Genomic DNA, 19,935 nt, shown 5'->3' with positions numbered 1-19,935 from the left:
CTGCTCTTCACTTGAGCATCACAGGATCTTCATGGCAAATTTGATTTGACGCCTCCTATGGAGGTGAAAGGGCTGGTATTTGGAGGTTATGCAAGTGCTCAGTAGATGGCTTTAATGTTAGTAGCCTTCTCATTAATTCAAAATCTGAGAAGCCCAAGGACTCTCCCATAAGAGAGGACACTTCGCACGCTACACTCGAGAGGAATAACACGCAGCATAAGGAAGGAATGCAGTGACAATCCGCCCTCACACCTTGGCTTTGTACAAAGGCAAACATTTTTGGAGGGATTTCGGTTTAGAGACCAAGTTCTGGATCTACTGCTTACCAGCCCTGTGTCCTCTGTCTGCCTTAGCTTTCTTTCTTTTTTTTCTTTAAGATTTTATTTATTTTTTTGATAGAGAGAGAATGAGGGGGAGGGGCAAAGGGAGAGGGAGAAGCAGACTCCCCACTGAGCAGGGAGCCTGATGCGGGACTTGATCCCAGGACTCTGGGATCCTGACCTGAGCCAAAGGCAGCAGCTTAACCGACTGAGCCACCCAGGAGCCCCTGCCTTAGCTTTCTTATATGAAGAATTCCTTTAATAATCCTACGTTATCACAAGGTCATGAGATGCAGAGAATAAATGAGCGGAACCTAGGACACCGCCCTGCCCTCGGATGTTCCGTAAGAGGAACCTGGATCTACAGGTGAGGAAGACACAATCTCAGACAACGAAGGCAGAGAGGAAAACTTAACCAGAAGAACATGACACGCTGTGTTCATTTCCTGTTGCTGCTTTAACAAACCACAACAAACAGACTGGCTTCAAACAACAGAATTTATTATATTCCGGTTCTCAAGGTCGGAAGTCCACATGAGGTTTCACGAGGCTAAGGTCAAGGCGACTCTGGGGGAGAATCTGTTTCCCAGCCATCTGGTTTCCAGAGGTGGCCTGCATTCCTTGGCACGTGGCCCCTCCGTCCCCAAGGCTGACAATAAACCATCTTCAAATCTCAATTTCTGACTCTACCCATCCCGCCTCCCTCTTGGAAGGACTCTTGTGATTCCACTGGGCCCTGCTGGATAACACAGGATAATCTTCCCATCTTAAGATTAGTAACTTAATCACATCTGCAAAGTTCTTTTTTTTTTTTCTCATCTCAGGTACCAAGCCCCTAGGCTTTGGGATTAGGATGGGAGCATGCACGTGCAGCAAGCCTGTCCCAGCACACACAGAGATGTGTCCTGTTGCACGCCAAGGTGTTTGTAACAGTTTCTCAGTTAAAAAAAAAAAAAGATTTCCATGCATGATGTTGACATTAAGCATACTTAATAACATTTAATAGACATTTCGGAGATAGTGCCCAGGTCCTGTCTTAGGAGAGGGATCTGAGCACTTTATAAAGCTGTCTTTCCATGATCCCATGAAGCCAGCGAGGAAAACAGAGGAAGCCTGTGGACTCCCAGAAGCTTTTCAGAGTGTCTAGAATGTGTAATGTGTTTCAAGGTTAAGAGAGTGCTCTATTTTATGTTTATTTCATTGCATTGCTTTTCTGAAAGCACAGAATACCTGCTGGACTGCAGAATAGCACCCTCCTGGATTTTGGACACAGAACAACTTCAACATTCTCGTTGTCACCAAAAGATGACTCGGGAAATGAGGCTTGCCCGTGCACAATAGCGAGCTTTACGAGCTGAGTTAAATCCCTGGAGGAGAAGGACACTCTCTATTGTGTCTTTCTTAACTGCACTTAATTTCTCATGCTTCTTCCCCCTTATCTACCCTCCTCGCAAGTACTATGCTCCAACATTGCCCTGATGATACTGAACGATAGATAGACTTTTCCACTAACAGATCAGACCAGCTTCCAGCTCAAGACCTTTGCTCACGCTGTTCTCTGCCTGGGGCAACCTTTCTACCTTTACCCCACCCCCACCCCAGGTCTTCTTCTGCCACTCTATGCATCCTTTCCAGCTCAGTTAGGTGTCCCGGACCTGTAGGCCTCCCCTGCCCACCCCTGCCCCCCCTACTTCCCCCAGGTGCCCATACCACGCTACGCTCACCTCCCTCACAGGACTCATCACGTCATTCCCAGGCTAGACTCTAAGGTGTTTGAGGGCAAAGACTAAACTGATTTCATCTTTGCATTCCTAGAGCCTGGAACATTCAGTAAATGTTTCTTGAGTGGAACTGAATCGAGCACAGAAAATGCTTAACAATGGGTTTTCAAACACTGAACGTCAAGAGCATTCTGAGGAGAGGGTAAATAACACTGCTTGCTATCACATAGTACTATGAGCTATTTTCTCTACATCTATGAGCTCATCTGATCATCACAGCAGCCCCAAGGGATGTCACTGTTCCCTTTTGTAGGAGTATATGGAGGCTCAGGTCAGCTAAACCTCTTGCAAAAGGCTTCACAGCTCATCAGTGGTGGAGCTGGGATTCAGACCGGACACATCTGAGTTTGACCGGAGATTGAGTTCAAGCACACACACAGAGGTGTGGGTAGTGGCCTGCGTCAGCATCAGCCATGACAGTGGGGAGCAAGAGGTTAAATCATCATGCAAAGGCAGGTGACGTCACTATTCAACGTCCCTGCGTCACGAAATCCTGGGCACCCAGGACAAAGCTGGTGGCAGCAACTGCCTCAAATGAGAGAAACGTCTCAACACCAGCTCCTGCCTCCTATCCCTGCTAGGCTCAAAACTCCAAGAGTCCTCCTGGCCAAAACCCTTCTTTACAGAAGTCTTGGATCACTGCCTCTAACTGAAGGGGTTCCGGGGTGCGGGACTTTCAGTACCTGAGAAAGTCCTGGGCCAACAAGGACAAGTTGGTTACTCTGATCTTCATTAGTGGTTCAGCATGGCCTTTCCCACGTATTACTCATAGGGAATCCTTAGGGACTCTTCCCCTCAGAGGCTCTTGGTGAAGATCACAAGCATCCCCTTCACACCAATGATACAGAGCAGCGCTGTCCAACAGAACTTTCTGCTGTGATGGAAGGGTTCAGTACCTGTGCGTGGCTACCATATTGGACAGCACACTTCTAGGAAGTGATTTTTAAACTTGGTGGCCTTGAACTAAAGTCACCTCGGGGGTTTTCAAAAACCTCAAATGCCCAGGCCACACTCCAGATCAATTAAATCAGAGCATCTGGAGAGGGACACGAGCATCCAAAGTGCCACCAAAAATGAGGACCTTCAGAAGAACCCAGGGTTCTCAAAGCATCCAAATTATGGATGATTGACTTGCATCCAAATCATCAAGAGAGTGTGTTAATAACACACAAAACTGAAACCCCTCCCACTCAAACGCATCTTCTAAATCAAAATCCCTGGGGAAGATCCCAGAATAACACTTTTAAAATAAACTTTCCACTTTATTTTAAGATTTTATTTACTTATTTATTTTAGAGAGAGAGCACATGTAAGGGGAGGGGCAGCGGGAGAGGGAGAGAGAGAATCTCAAGCAGACTCCTGGTTGAGTGGGGAGCCCAATGCAGGGCTGGATCTCACGACCATAAGATCATGACCTGAACCGAAACCAAGAGTCAGATGCTTAACTGACTGTGCCACCAGGCACCACCCCTATAAACTTTCACTTTAGAATACATTTAGGTTTATGGAAATGTCATGAAGACAGTACAGAGTTCCCACATGTCCCACACCCAGTTACCCTATTATTAACCTCTTACATTAGTATGGTACATTGGTCACACTCAATGGACCAATAACGATACCTTATTATTAACTAAAGTCAATGCTTTATTCAGATTTCCTTAGCTTTTACCTAAAGTCCCTTTCTGTGCCAGTATCCCATCCAGGACACCACATTACAATTGGTAGTCATGTCTCCTGAGGTTCCTCTTGGCTGTTTCTTAGACTTTCCTTGTTTTTAATGACCTTGACAGTTTTGAGGAGTAGTGGTCATGTATTTTGTAAAAAGTCCCTCAGTTGGGAGTTGTCTGATGTTTTTTGCATGGTTAGACTGGGGTTATATATTTTGGGAGGAAGATTCCAGAGGTCAAGTGCCATTCTCATCACTTTGTATTAAGTGTACACGCTATCAAGAGAACTTATCAGTGTTGATGTTGGTCTTAATCACCCGGCTGAGGTTTGTCAGGTTTCTCTCCTGTGGTTACTCTCCTCCCAGCCCCTTCAATACAAAACCTTTCAGAAGGAGGTCACCAAACACAGCCCACACTTGAAGAATGGGGAGTCACACTCCTCCTCCTTAAGGGCTGAGCATCTACACGAATCATCTAGAATGGAATCTACTTCTGATAGGATCCTCAATGATTCGTATCCATACTGAAATTTGGGAATCGCTGGGCTGAAGGGGCATAATCACATGATGTCCTGGGGTTCCTTCCAACTTGGTAACTCTCTGATTCTCTGAGTGTGGATGACATGGTGAATGGGTGGATTTGCTGGACTCCAGTGGAGACTGATAGTCACTTATTTAGTCTAGAAACCAAGTCATGGATCCTCTAGACACAAAACAGTGAATAAATATAGAATTGTTGATATTACCACCATGGAATGTTTTGGAATTGGAACCCGGCATGTTGGAGGAGAAAAAAAGCCACACCATGGAGGTGTGTGTGTATACATATATATACACAGTGCTCTGGGCCAGAGTCGGACGCTGTTGTGGACCCAGCTAAGGAACAGAAAGTGTTCACCCACTGGAGAAAGGGAGCTATGGAGGAGCAAAGGACCCTGGGATATAGGAGGCCATGTGAGGAGGGTCACGAGGCACAGGAGCGGTCTGGGGGCACTTCAGAGCTACTCTAGCATGAAGAACAGCAGTAACAAAGATTTATTAAGCTATTAGTATGCAGCAGGCATCAACTGGACTAATAACATACCCATTCTTTAAATTACGAAGCAGAAGCTGGGTTTCCATAACTTACCCAAGGTCACACCATTACTGAGGGATGGGTGTAGGATTCAAACTCAGGTCTGCATGACCTGAGACCTGAGGTGAAAACAAAGGATCAGGCCAGCTGCATTCTTAGAGGAACAGGATATTCCCAAAGACATGCGGAGAAGGTAGGGCACTTACCGCAGGAGAGAAGTAGCCATGTTCCCCCTCAGGAAGTTGGAAGAAGGAAGTAGCCTTATTCACATCACTGACTTCAGAGAAACAGCATAGGAAAGGCAGGCCGAAGGTGGAACCATCAGCCAGAGTGTGGACACATGAACTGTTGACAGACTTTATGGCATAAAACGTAATTCTGAAACTCATTTGTCACTAATGGAAGCCGTGGACTAGTCACAGAGCAGTCTCACCAAGAGGAAAGCATTCAGTTATTGCTGTTTATAAGTCACAGAAAGTTTCTGTAAACTGGATCCTTGTTTGGCTTTAGCAAAGCTAAGCTTAGAGACTAGCCCTATCGCTTTCTCAAGTCATGGATCCCTGAAGTGTTCCTTTTATTTTATTTTATTTTATTTTAATTTTTGAAGTGTTCTATTTTAATAGTCAAGGAAATGACCAGTGATGGGTGGAAGGGTTGGGAGAGGCCCAGAAGCCTGGCCACACAGAGGAGCGGCTCTGAGCAACAGAAGACATAGTGGGAGTCAGGACCTCGGGGAAACTGAGGGCAGCCCAGATGATGCACTATGAAGGGAGACTGTTGGCATCTTCGTGTTCCTCGTGAAGGTAGAACCAGCACCCATGGGTCACAAGGAAACAGACTTTATTTGCCATCACCAAGAAACTGAAACGTTTCTAACAACCCAACAACAGAGAGGACAGAGTGTCTTGTCCACTGAATTAATTAATTGGAAGCAAGATGATATCGGGGCTATTAGAGAATGAGTTCCCGTACTATGTAGGAACTTTGCAGGAACCTTTGAGTACCTTTAACTACTTGACTCTCCAACCTGTGATACAGTGTGAGTGACCCCGTACTAAGTGTCTTGATGAGTGTTCCCGCCTATCTCCGTTCCTTAAAAAATCAGACAGCTCAAGATCCACCACTACCCATACACAATAAACAGCTCTGCTAACAATGGGGTGGTTTTCTCGGGGGGCTGATTTGCACACATCAAGCAAAAACTTAGTACGGGCGAGCAGAGAACAACCGACCACCCGCAGTGTGCAAGAAAGACCCCTGGTGCAGGAACTCCACAGTCCCCACTCTGCCACCAGGAAGTCACTATGGCAAGTCACTACGTCTCTGCATCTCAATAACCTGTTTCTAAGGTGAAAGTTTGAGCGATTTCACCTGTGTTCTTCTGGTCCTGACATTCTATGCAATCTTCCCTCTGTCTTTACCTTCAAACAGTGTTTCCTACATCTCAGCGAGGAAGTACCAGGCGTTACCATTGGGTGAAAATCACAAAAGCCTGGAGACTAGGGTTTGCTGATGGTGCTCCAGAAAATATAATCAACGGGGTTAGCACTGCTGCATTAATGGACCTTTCTACTTGCATAACCTATACATGACATTTCTGCCTGGTGCCAGTCATCTATCTGTGTCTCAAAATCCAGGGCAAGTTTTGCAAACTCAAATGCCTTTAGCGGCAAAAATAACTGAAAATGGCCAAGTGATTGATGCTTCTGATGAACGGAGGATCCAGGAAGCCTGTAAAGGGGTCAGCTACCTCTCAGCTTCTATGCCTTGCTGATACACTAGTTCAGAGTTGCTAGATTTTCCACTTTTTCAGAGAAGGCTGAAATTGCAAGTTTTATATGTAATTCCCTTGTTTTTCAACGCAGGTAACTAATTCACATTAGATGAATGCTTTCTGTGGGCCTTCAGTTGGTAAACTGAGGAACACATGATCATACCACTCAATCACAGCCCCAGTGCTCCCTGGTACCCCACCTGACACTATTTCAATGGATTATTAATTTTAGAATGAGTGAGGGGGAATAGAAGTATAAAATGCCGTCAAGAGTTAGTTTTAAAAAATGCTTTACATGAGAGGTGCCCGGGTGGCTCAGTTAAGAGTCAGACTCTTGGTTTCAGCTCAGGTTGTGATCTCGGGGTCCTGGAATTGAGCCCCACATCGGGCTCCCTGCTCAGCTCGGAGTCTGCTTGAGATTCTCTCTCCCTCTCTCCCTCTGCCCCTCCCCTGCTCTCAGGCCCTCTCTCTCTCTCTCTCTCTCTCTAAAATAAATAAATCTTTTAAAAAATGCTTTATATGATATGACAGAATAGGAGTAAAAGGGCAACAAATCCAGTGAACAGCTGTCTCAGTGGGGAAGTCTTCAGATATGCATCCTCTAGCCTGCTTTGTTATCAGCTTCTTAGTTGTGGTCATGCAACCTTCACTCAGGAAGGAAGTCGTAACAAAAAATCTCAACTCAATGTCTCTGAGGATAGTACCACAGATGATATATATCCTGTGTGTCCGAACATAAAAGCATCACACACTATTTTGGTGTCTACAACAAGCAAAAATGACCATCCAACTAGCAAGTGTTTACCATGATGGGGGATAAATGCCATCAGGAAATCTGGGGAAGTTTCCAGGATGTCAGTTCTCTGGGCAGTTTTTGAGGAGCACGGGATTTGGAGCAAATGACAGATAACGTCGTAGGGGATTCCTGGGGGAACAGAACTTATGTTGAGGGCCAAGGTATATCCCCAAGCGAGAGCACATAGAGAGTGAGATGCACGAAATTTCATACCTTTCCAAAGCAAGGGATTAAAATAGCAAGTCCAAATTATTAGCAGATCTATGATTAGAATCAATTGAGAGTTTTTATTTTTTAAACTCTCACCTGCATTTATAAATCCAAGTAATCTCCACCTGTCTTCCAGAAGTGGCCTTAGGAAGCTAACCTACTTCAACAATACCCACTACAGCTCAGATCTGGACCTGTGAACCACACCAACAGCCCATTCTTCTGGGTCACCATGGTGTTGGCACATCTCTGTCCTTGGAGGGTGGATTGACTTTTGTCTGCAGCCAAGTGTCATTCTCCTCGAAGGCTGGCAGAGAAGGTGAGGGGGCAAGCTTGGGTATTACCACTTGGAGCAACACCGAGGTGGGTTCTGGAGTAATCAGACCAATTTCCTTGCGTGGCTGGTAAAGCTCCAGGCAGAATATGCAATATGCGTGGAGCTATGCATTCTTTCAGGATTTGCTTAAAGGTCTCTTTTCTACACGTTCATTCCTCATTTCCATGCTATAGGCTCTAATCACCTTCCAGCTAGACTAAGACTCCTGCTCTGCCACCTCATTTCTGATTTCTGTTTTCCCTAAGAGGCCCTATCTCAGTCCAGACTCTGCGCCCAGGTATTTTGCACACTTTATCTGCATATTATACCAACTGGCCCCTTTCCCTCCGTGTAGCCACAAATATTCAAGGATTCGGGGAGTAAGAACATGCAGGAGGCTCCCTCCCACCGCTCCCACTTGCTGCCCCCTTGCAATCTTCACACCAAGCTTGGCAAGCATCCTTAATGCCCTACGCTCCCCCTTCGCCCACGGCACACAAATCCAGAGCCCAGCCTCAAAGCCTTCCTGCCTTCCACTTCCAGAGCTTGAGATGCCTCTCACTTCCTAATCTGCTAAATCATCTTCCAGCCTTTTCTCAAAAGCCTGTTCAAACGAACCTTCTTAGATTAATGTTTCCACGCGGAGGATGCTCCATCATTCCTGCGAGTACCCAATCGCATTTCCTTGTTGGAAGCTCTTCTATTTTCTAAGGTGTGCCCGTGGGTCCCCATGGTTGCCATGGAGGCCACCTTTGGAGGCAGCCAGAGTGAGGGTTATTCCCTTAGGGCGCACCAACCTTCCTTCCGCCCAGAGTGGAATCTCAGGAATGCAGTTACATAACTTCCCATTTTCCCCCCAGCCTTAAAAGAGCCGCAGTGACCATCTCAGACGTTGTTATTTTCAGAAAGTTTTCCTAATTTATTTTAAGAAAAGAACCGATAAGGTGCATAAGATAGGGCCGTTCTCTGGCTCCAGGTTTTCTTCAGCACGTTTTAGGATTTTTGCAACGTGACAGCTTCGCCCTCTTTTTCTTAAGCCGGGTGCGGCTGTCTAGCATCCCAACCCTAGGAGATCAAATACAAGAGGGATAACAGTATGCATCAACTACCCAACAATGCACAGAACAGAGCCCTCGGCCAAGCAAACTAGACCAGTTTGGGAGATAGGTCGTTAGTCAAAGCAGGAGAAGGCTGGTGTCATGCCCTCCTTTGCATTTGCACAAAGGACAGGTTTTCCCCGGGGATGGCTGAGTGAAGGAGCCCCTTACTAACAGAACAGCAGACTCCTTGGACGAGTCTCTGTTTTATGATACACCACGGGTTTTGGCTAATGTGCACCTAACCGATTGTTGGTCACCATTATGGCTGGTCTCTGAGTTAGCCCTACAAGAGTAAATTGTTCCTTCAGTTAGCTAACCATCGTTTTTCCCACCCCAATCGTTAAAGTTAGTAAGTTAGAGTTTCTTAACGCCTGGCCTAAACTTACGGAACCATAGTCATCAGAATCGCTTGGGCAATTTGTCGGAGTGTACATTCCTGGGGCTCTCCTGAGCCAGATTTTCTGGGGTGGAGCCAAAAGGTACATTGAAATAAGAGCTATCCAGAAGCCCCTAGAAGAGAGGCTAGAGGGATAATGGCAACCGAACTCTCAAACGTGGAGGAACATAGCGAGGATCGGTTTGTCATTACAATCATCATTGTCTCTCATTGATTATGGGTCCCAGGCATACATCCTCAGAGAACAGAGCAGGTAGGAGACACACAGCCATGGGGAGGTAAGCTCTGGGCAAGACTGGCGGCCTGTCTTCTATTTCGGTTCTGCCACTAACTCTCTGTGTGGCTTTGAACAGTTCGCTCACCCCTCCAGCCTTGGCTTTGTCACCCACAAGCATAAGTGTGTGGACCCCTCTATTTTAATGTCCTTTTTCCCTCTGCCAATCTCTGGATTATTAAATTTTTAAATATAAACTCTCCTGATGGCCTCTGTAAGGTAATGGGCCAGAGAGGTTGATAGTTTTCACAAAAGGAAAGTGTGTCTCAGATACAGTGGGTGAAATTCTGCCCCAGGAGCCAGAACTTTATCGTCAATCGGTGGGGCACGTGACTTGTGCCTCAGTTTCCCCATTCGCAAAATGACCATGACTTCCGCTCAACCACTTTGTGGGGTTCCTGAGCTTATAGCACTTACAGAAAGACATAAACTGCTCAAGTGTTTTGAAAACTATAAAGTAGTAGTCAAGGGGCACAGTACCAGTTGTCACTTAATTAGGATTAATTCAGGCTTGCATCAGGTATCAGGAGATGCTCACATGGTCACCGTCCAGAGAGAGGTGGGAGGCACTAGGAACTTAGGGTTCCATTAGAAGATTCCGGGGCTTGAGTGAGAAGACCCTACAAGGAGCAAAGTGGCCTGGGAGGTACTGAGGGAGGGCAGGCTGTGTGCCAGGATGGCCCCAGAGTGTATACGACACTCATTTTAGCATCAGACATACTTTAGCTCCTAGAAAAGAAAGCGAACAGGAAGGACCCTGGGAGACTTCTTTGGATGCCTCAAGAATTCCAAAAGCTGCAACTTGGAATTCGAGGCATTCACTTCCTTTTTCAACAAAATTGAGACCCTATAGGGTAATTTCATGCTGAGGAGCTCCCCCTTCTTTAAAGGCTGGTTGGAAATTCGAGCTAATTGGAACAGGCCAAGACTCTCATTCTCCATGATGACAGGCATCATCAAGGAGAAGCTCTGGAATTCAGTTGGATTCAAACACCAGTTTTCCAACTTATTTCGGACCAATCTTTGGTCCAAATCACCCAGCATGCCAGCTCTTTTTCACCATTTGGACCAATCACCCAGCATGCCAGCTCTTTTTCATCTGAAAAGATGGGAACGATGTGACATCCACTTCATTGGGTCATTGTGAAGAATGTCAGATTCTAGTAATTTTCAATCTTCTGCCCCTTCGCATTGCTCCATCCCTGTGTGCATCTTCACCGCAACCCACGTTGCTTAAATCCAAATCGCTAAATGCAGCACATCCTGGCAAACACAAACAAAAAGAAACATAAGAGCTTTTGTGTCTTAAGCTTTCAGAGCTGGAAGATGAACATATGAAGTAGAACATTTTGTTTCATGATTTTCTCCCTTTAAGTCACGTCTCGTAAAGGCCCATACGAGAAAGTGGGCTGAATCTCTATGAATTACTTCAGCCAGGCCAGAAGCCTGAAGGTCCACACACCACACCTGCACACGTTTTAATTGTCACCACACAGGAAGACGGTTGACAAGGTTTCCTTCTTCCTGACCCCCACTTGGGGAAACTACTTGGAATATACCTAAATCGGAGTTTTTTGAATGAGATATCTCAATATTTTGTCGGGATGATCATCATACTGCAAGTTTATATTTTACCCAGAATTCAAATGACCAGAGTGCCCAGATAATATCTGCTTTTTCGGTGTCACATACAACAGTAATTGGGATTTTTCCAGTTGTGACCTGAAGGCATGGCATGATCCTGCCAAGTGCTTCCAAAGTCAAATATTCACTTCAGCACCTTTGTATATATAATAATTTGTATTTAACTCATATGTTGTATGTTAAGCTTGCATGTAAGTCTCTGAAAGCTGTTCATTCAGATATGTCAGATTTAGCATTTCTCATTTATCCAGAATACTGGACTAACCACAATATCTCATTCTACATTTGTGCGATCAGATCTGTGCATTTAATGAACTTCCTGATCCTGCAGCAAGAACATACGATATAGGTGATTTCTTTCAGGGAAGGAACCCGCCAAATCTACATGCACAGTCTTTGGTCACCTTAGGCTTAACATTCACAATAGAACAATTGAAAATATGTTTGTGTTCCTGAGTCCATGACAACGAGAACTTTATCCAAAAACCCGCCATGGATGCTGGTAACACGGGTTCTCCACTGACCTGAAGGAATGCAGGCGAGGGCTGCATTTTGCACACGTATTTGTCCATGGAGGGCTTTTTTGGTAGAGAGGGACAGAAAACTCTGGCTTCTTCAGACAACTGGATGCAAGCAGTTCCTCCTCCAAAAGTAGTCAAAATACCACTCCGGAGAACCTTGACTTTATAAGGGAAGGCAGCTTCTGAGTCACAGAGAGGCTTTTCCTGGAATGAGGCTCTGCTAAAAATGTTTCAGGCAACTGTTGATGTAGGAATTTCTGCCCTCTATTCTAGTAACAGAATGTGTACATGGTACAAAGTTCGGCAGGTCCCTATACCGCACTCATGCCTTTTAAAGCCCTCTTCTCGGAAAGTGGCGTATGGAAGGAAGACTTCTCAGACTCTGAGAAGGAAAAGTTTCCGTCCGCCAGAACTTGGTATGGGTTTGGAATTTGGGGTAAAGCGTTACATTATTTTATTTGTTCCCAGACTACATGCGGATGGAAAATGCGTCTGGGTAGAGGATCCTTCTGGATGAGGAGAAACATCCCAGTAAAATGAAAGTGTTAGGGGTTTGGAAAGCTATTCTCTGTGTTTGTTGTTTGTGTTTTTTTGTTTTGTTTTGTTTTGTTTTTTGTTTTTTGGGTGTTTTTTTTTTGCCCCACACAGAACAGTACTCAATCCTACTCAGTAAGTAGGATTTTGATTGTTGACCAAAAAGTAAATCCTGATGGTAGAGATGGGGGAAATGGGAGCACAGGGTTATTTCCATAAGATTAAAGTAGATTTTTCCCATGCCCTGTTGGCCTTCATTTCTCTCATCTCCCAGAAAACTCCACTGACTTTAGTGTCAATAATCCATCTCAAAAAAAACAAACAACAACAACAACAAAAAAAAACCCGGAAACCAAAAACCACAAAACAAAAAAGCCCCCAAAACTGCTATGGAAGAAATGAACATCTCTACATTCTGGCACATTTGGGGCATCAGCCGTGCCTAAACTCCTGTTGTAATCTAAGCAGCCACTCTGCCTCAGTGTGTCTTTGAAAGGAAAAAAACACACGCAGAGGGGCATATTGTCTGTTGTGCAACAGAGACTTTCAGAGCTTTGGGCTTCCTCTGTCAGGAGCCTTTGTAGGGGGAAGGGTCACTCCTACTCAGATTTTTCAGATCTCTGGGATGGCGGATTTCTCAAGGAAGCCTTCCCTGACCCCCTGACCCACTCCCAACTACACCCTACTAGCATCCAGCCTTCCTCGGGTAGCACTTACCCGTGTCTGTAGCAGTATGTGTACGTATGATTGTCGCATTCATAGCCCCCTCTCCCACTCACTCGGCTAAGGGCGGGGCCTCTGACTGCTCACCATCGTATCTCCAGCGTCTATCACAATGCCCCGGGGCTCGCAGGTGCCCAGTACATGTTTCTCACGTGGATGTTGGTACACGATAAACTCTGCCTGGGCTTTGATGATGAACGAACGCTTCCAATCCTTCAGAAAGCACACACGTTTTGAAAAGTATGCTAATGCACCCACAACTGGAAAGAACGATGAATTTAGATGAGGTTTTAGAGATAGAACATTGTCCCCAGTATTCAGGCAATCCATAAATCCCTCACGTTTAATGTTAGGATGTAAGATACGATGCTTAAGAAAAATCTTTACTCTTAGGTAGCCCGAGAAGACACATAATTTTCTTACCATTCCTTTCCCTACAGTTTAAAACTTCAGTTGTTTGGATGGGTGAGTGTGTCACTTCCAAGTGCGTGGGGTAATAGATGGCATATTTGTTTTTTCATCTTGTTCACTCGATGAAATAAGAACAGCTAAGGACAAATATAAACACAAAATGAGCAAACCTCACGTGGGATGTTTTGCAGAGGGACTCAGTGGGATGGCGCCATACGATTTTGTTTTAATTTTGTCAATGCAGCCCATTAAAATTTAAGTTAGGATCCGAGTGTTTGGGTAAACAGAATAAGCTAAGAATGAGTGGGAGACGTATTTCCTTAAGTTCCATCTGCTAAAGGTTTAGCTCCAAATCTCATTATCTGACTAAGCCCTTCCTCTCCAGATCATGTGGGTTTGATATTTTTCTGATGGGTTTGCAAGAAGCAAGAAGCAACAGCATTAACCACTTGAAGAGTTGTTTGTTGTTCGGTTTGATTTTGATTTTGTTTTTTACCTTTGTGAAGTGAGGGCTGCAGTGCAGGCGGAAGGCGGGAGCCCCAGCTGGCAGTGACTTCAGCAATTTGTGCAAGATCTTGCTTCTCGCCCTTGCGGCATTTTACCCCAGAAAACAGGAGTGGGTGTTCAGAGGGTGGTCTCTGACCGGGAGCTCACATACAGATCTGCAGCTTTTCCAACAGTTTATTTAAGCCAGATTTCTAGTTTCTGGAGAACTAAAAGGCTGCTGCCCGATGGAACCACTTAGTAATTACCCATTTCTAGTGACAAGAAACAAAGTCCTCAATTGCTAGCAACTAACAGGAGAGGAGTTTAAATTCAGCTGGTCTTCAGGCAGCAGGAAAATAAGAGATTGGCTACTATTAGTTTTCATAGTGATTGATGTCAAAAAGGAGTTTGGGGGACAGAGCATTTAGGAAAACAATCAATCCCCATTTATTTTTTTAGTCCATTAACCTCTAATGTCATATTTGATATGATTAGATTTCAATCTACTATTTTATGATTTATTCTGTTTGTTGCCTTTGTTTGCTCTCTCTCTTCTCCCCTGCCTTCTTTTGTATTATTTGAATATTTCCTAAATGTCATTTTAATTTCTCTACTTTGGTTCTAGTGTATCTTTTTGCATTATGTGTAAGCAGTTGCTCCAAGGTTTGCAAGATACATCCTTACATATTCTCCATCCACTTCAGTTAATATTGTACCACCTCATGGGAAATGTTGAAATCTGACAAGTGTCTAAGTATGTTTATCCCCTCATCCTGTTACAATGTACATGACAGATCCCATTCAGTGGTATAATTTTTGCTTTAATATTCTCTGCATTATTTCTACTTTAGTATATGCGCTGCCAAAGTGAGCATCCTATTTAGCTTTTGATCTATTTCTTTTTTTAAAAAGATTTTATTTATTTATTTGAAAGAGAACTATCTCCCCAATACCCATTTTAACTGAGAACCCTAAAGGCAACTTCGTAGCATTCAAGGTATTGTGGGTGGCTGATAAAAAGACTGTGTGTGTGTGTGTGTGTGTGTGTGTAGCTATTGAAAATTGAAAAGTGCCACACAGGGGCACCTGGGTGGCTCAGTCATCAAGCATCTGCCTTCGCCTCAGGTCATGATCCCAGGGTCCTGGGATCGAGCCCCGCATCGGGCTCCCTGCTCAGCGGGAAGCCTGCCTCTCCCTCTCCCACTCCCCCTGCTTGTGTTCCCTCTCTCGCTGTGTCTCTCTCTGTCAAATAAATAAATAAATAAATAAAACCTTAAAAACAAAAGTGCCACACAGAATACTAAAGCAGATTGTACCCATACGGAGTTTGTGGTGGTTTTATTTTAAAAGCTAAATTCGTAAGTCCTTAGTTTTTCCAAAAATAAGTTTGAACTTCTAAGTTTCATTTTCCTATTTGCATTTTGCCAGGACTTCCCTTGCCTTTGCCCCAGCCCCCAACCCCCTTTGCTCCATGAGACCCATTGAGTCAGAAATTCCTCAGTGGGAAAATTTCTGGCACTGCTCTGGAGACAGAATCCACAAAGATTGACCCTTGAGGTCCCTGCCTGGATCTACTGGATCCCCACTCTCAGAGACCTCCGGCTCATTGTCATTTGAGCAGGTTTAAGAGAAACAGGAGGTGGGATGTCCTAATGGGGAGTGACAAGGCAGCCCCAGAGATTGTTGGGGGGAAATTGTGAAATCCTTTCATAGAGTTCACAGCAAAAAGAACACTTTCTTATCAGAAACTATGTCTTCCTCCCCCTTTCTATTTTGTTAAATTTTTAAAAAAAATTTTTAAGATGTGTATCTATTTGAGAGAGAGAGAGACAGAGATGGTCACAAAGATAGCCAGACAGAGCACAAGCAGGGAGGAGAGGGAGAAGCTGACTCCCTGCTGAGCAGGAAGCCCGATGCGGGGGCTTGATCCCAGGACCCTTCCCAGGACCCTGGGATCATGACCTGAGCTGAAGGCAGACACTCCACCGACTGAGCCACCCAGGTGCCACCTCCCCCTTTCTAAAGAGAAATAGATTGTATCATCCTGGTTCATCGATTCAGCAAGTACTCATGGATTTGAGACACTGTGCCCCCCCCCACCCCGCCGTGGGCTCTGTCTGGGATCCATTGCTGTGCTTACCCCCCTTTCCCTATGCCCCCCCAAAGCCTCTCTAACATGGGCTATTCTCTCTTCCGGTACAAAGCATATGACCTGCATGAACCTCAAATGGCCCCTATTAATTTGCAGACATTTGAATAAAATTTGTATTCATTTTTGCAACTGAACCAAATTCACAGGGCAGCTTTGTTTTTGTCAGGCCAAATGTAACCAAATATATATGCACATACACACACAGTTACCTGTATGTTTTGCACATTTACATAAACACGGACCTTTTGAGCTATCAATTTTTGTTAAACTTTCAAAGTGGGACTAAACCAGGCATTGGGATGAACTGTAAATATAGCCTGACTAAAGTAATATTTCATTTGGCTTGAATCTTTGGTAAAGCAACAGACTCTCAAGACCCCTATTTAGGAAACCCTTAGCAGAGAGAAAAATGTTCTTGGCCTTTTCCCCAAAAATAGATGTCCAAAGAATTTGCACTTTGAACTTTATGCTTGTTTTATGCTTTATGTATTAAAAGTCAGATGAAAACTAACACCCTACCCAACTAATTTGAACATACGGAAAAAGCAATTGCCATAGCATATAACTTATTAAATGTTGGTGGTGTTTTCAAAATGAATTTCTCTGGTGGCCAGTTAATGGTTATTAAGTAATAAGTAATAAAAATATTTTTGTGAATTCCACCTGACCATTGACCTTGGCATTCATGGCTCACTTAAGACTCTGTTTGGTAAAATGAAATCTCTCTCCTTCTAATTAGGAAGCATTTTTGGGAAGCTGACCATGCCCTAATGTCGTGGGGTCAAAAAGTATGTGGAACGTTGCCCCCGCCCTTTGAAATAATATTCCCAGTGTCTGCCAGGAGCAGGGTAACTTTCTGGGACAGAAAGCAGAAGGTTCTATGTGGCCTAGACCTCAGTCTCTGGAGTTGGCTGAGCTCATTTCAAACCCCACATCAACGATCTGCCGGCTCTGTGACCCTGGGCAATTTACTTCACCTCTCAAAATATGCATCTTTAACTTGGGGAAAATGCTAAGGTTATTTTGCAACATGAGATAATGCAAATTGTTTAGTGCAATGTCTAGCATGTAATTAGTGCTCAGTGCATTTAACTATTATTACGGACTGTGTTAGTATCACATTAAATTACCAACTGAAATCAAAATAAAACAGTGTTTTCAGTCATCAGTTTAAAAAAAAAAGACATCAAGCGAGAGCAAACAGTTGTATTGCCTTTACATCGTTTAAATCTTTGAACATTTGGGTATTTTAAGGTTTGTGAAGAAGATTGCTAAATTTATAAAAAGGGAGGTTGATAAATCAGAGGCTGAAGAAGACTCCTGTCCAGAGGAGATGAGAAAGACACCAGGTCTGTGATTTTTTTTTTTTAGGAAACTGAAAGTACTGAAGGTGTTTCTGGTTTGATCTCGTTACAGATGAGACAGGACAAAATTTTCCCGTCACCCCTGGTCTCCCCGAGGTTTGGTGAGTCAAGGATCTCAGGTGGTAAGGCAGGGTGACTATAGGAAGGGACATGGAACTAGAGAAGACAGCCTTTGGAAAAGCAGCCTGCGGGCTCCAGGCTCTGTAAACTGGGGCCAGGTCTGGATTGTAAACTGCACTTTTTTTCAGTTTTGTTCGTTACTGCATCTCCAGGGTGTAAAACAGTGCCTGGCACTTGGTGGGCTCTCAATAAATATTCTAGAATAAAAACAAGGCCACAACCTGGGGGAAATGAGAATGTTAAGGTAGTGAGAGCCTTAGTAAGGCTTTGGCCACTTACAGCTTGTGAGGCTCACCATCCTTGGATCTGCCTTCTCCCCTACGCTGTGGGGAGTGTTATTGTAGTATTAACATGCAGTATTAACACATAGTACTAATCCTACAGTACATGCAGTACTAACACATAGTACTAATCCTACAGTACACGCAGTACTAACACATAGTACTAATCCTACAGTACACGCAGTACTAACACATAGTACTAATCCTACAGTACACGCAGTACTAACACATAGTACTAATCCTACAGTACACGCAGTACTAACACATAGTACTAATCCTACAGTACACGCAGTACTAACACATAGTACTAATCCTACAGTACACGCAGTACTAACACATAGTACTAATCCTACAGTACTACACCATAGTACTGTACAGGTATAACACAGTGAGTTTCACTTAGAATCAACATTTATAACAGAGGCCTCATCTGGCTCCTCTTCATTCGATTCTCAAATTAATTGTGGCCAAAATCTGAGATCCCTCTCAAGCTTGAGGCCAGGGCCAAATGGCCCAGCCACAGAATCTTGTGTCCTTTTTAGATTAAAACTCTATCACAGATTATTATTACTATGAATTATCATAAATTAAATTATATATAGTAATTATATAATGTATTATAGATAATATATAGCTAATATATTAATAAGTGATATTATTACTAGGCCAGAGTAAAGATAGGAGGGCTACATTTAGTCTCAAACAAAGGGGTTGATAGGGTTGAGGTCAACATATCGGTTCATTTCGAGAGTCGTGTAAAATGGAGAAAGACAGTATATTAATTACATTTAAATAGCTGTTCCATTGTACTGATCTAATTCAAGCTTTTCGGCTCTCAAATTCTGTAATTCTATGGCTAAAATCCACTTCTTCTTCAGTGATCCACTTCAGACTAACATGTCTGTAACAAACCTCGTCTATAATGAAAAATAATTCGGTGATACTGTATTGTATCATTTAAAAATATATGCTAAGGATTGAGACTGTAATTTTAAATCAAAGGAATTATATTCTATTGACATTTCAAAATGTGTATTCTTAATGAAGAAGCTATGCTAGAAAGAAAATTTTGAACAGAATCCTTGAAAATATTTCACGAAATAAAACAAAATGGAACTCTCCAGCTACTAGGGTAGAGTTGAGGGTTGAATATTGAATAATTATTTCCTTTATTCAACATTGTTAGACCCTCTCAGAGGCTTAAACCAATACCATGTTTGTGGAAGATGTTTACATTATTCGAGATGCTTACCTCTGGTTTAGGGAATTTTTGCTTACATCCCCCAAATTCCTTTGGATGAGTAGAAAAATGTATTCCCATGGACCCCAAAGGAGAAAATATATTCCTTGCATCTTTGGCCCTTAGTGAATTGTACTTTCGTGGGCTGAATTATTAAAAAGCTGAAAGAAGCCCCTACTCTCCCTTTCACATAAAGAGGTGAAGCTAAAAAACATAACTGTCAATGCATTTGTCGGAACTCCGCAAATCTGCACCATCTTGTTTTCAGTGGACACTGGGAGAGCCTCTGTCACATCTGCTCCAACGTGTCAGCCTGTCAGCGAACGGTAGGAGAGAGAATTCTGTTCTATGGGGATGATCCCAACCACAAAGGAAAGAAGAAATGATGCCCAGTCAGGCTCACACTGAGAGCTGGGTCTAATCAATGCTCGGTCCTGTGCATTAGAACACCAGCTCTCCCTCTGGCCAGGAAACCTGCCAAATCCAGGGTATCCCAGGACCACCCTGTGAAGGGCAGGTGGTCAACGTGAGTCTCCTCTCCCACTAACAGAGGTTAAACTGTTCCACCCCGAGAGGCAGCTTCTCCATAAACCCTTCTATGACACCTGAAGCTAGAAGCAACCCTCAGGCTCTTGGCTCTCTTAGCAGTTTTGCCTCGCTTATAGTAATAATAACACTGGTAGGAACTGATATTCATCCAGAAATTCTGTGTCAGATACTGTGGGACATCCTTTTCATGAATCACCT

General features: G+C 43.9%; 1 long non-coding RNA gene across 3 annotated transcripts; it reads right to left on the bottom strand.

Moving 5' to 3' along the window:
* Positions 1–8,823: 8,823 nt before the first annotated feature.
* LOC118527506 (uncharacterized) lies at positions 8,824–14,149 on the bottom strand. 3 transcript variants are annotated; one of them, XR_013449776.1, is made up of 5 exons: positions 14,042–14,149; positions 13,558–13,682; positions 13,129–13,347; positions 11,881–12,097; positions 8,824–10,975 (listed from the first exon to the last, which is right to left on the bottom strand). It is a non-coding gene; the product is annotated as an uncharacterized LOC118527506 (long non-coding RNA). The 3 variants fall into 3 exon arrangements; XR_004913137.2 differs by having other exon boundaries at positions 8,825–10,975; positions 11,881–12,038; XR_004913139.2 differs by having other exon boundaries at positions 8,827–10,975; positions 11,881–12,038; positions 13,222–13,347.
* Between the last annotated feature and the right edge of the window lie 5,786 nt (positions 14,150–19,935).

This window comes from Halichoerus grypus, chromosome 7 (assembly GCF_964656455.1).
Source record: "Halichoerus grypus chromosome 7, mHalGry1.hap1.1, whole genome shotgun sequence".
NCBI lineage: Eukaryota > Metazoa > Chordata > Mammalia > Carnivora > Phocidae > Halichoerus > Halichoerus grypus.
This window is presented reverse-complemented; position numbering and strand designations above follow the sequence as displayed.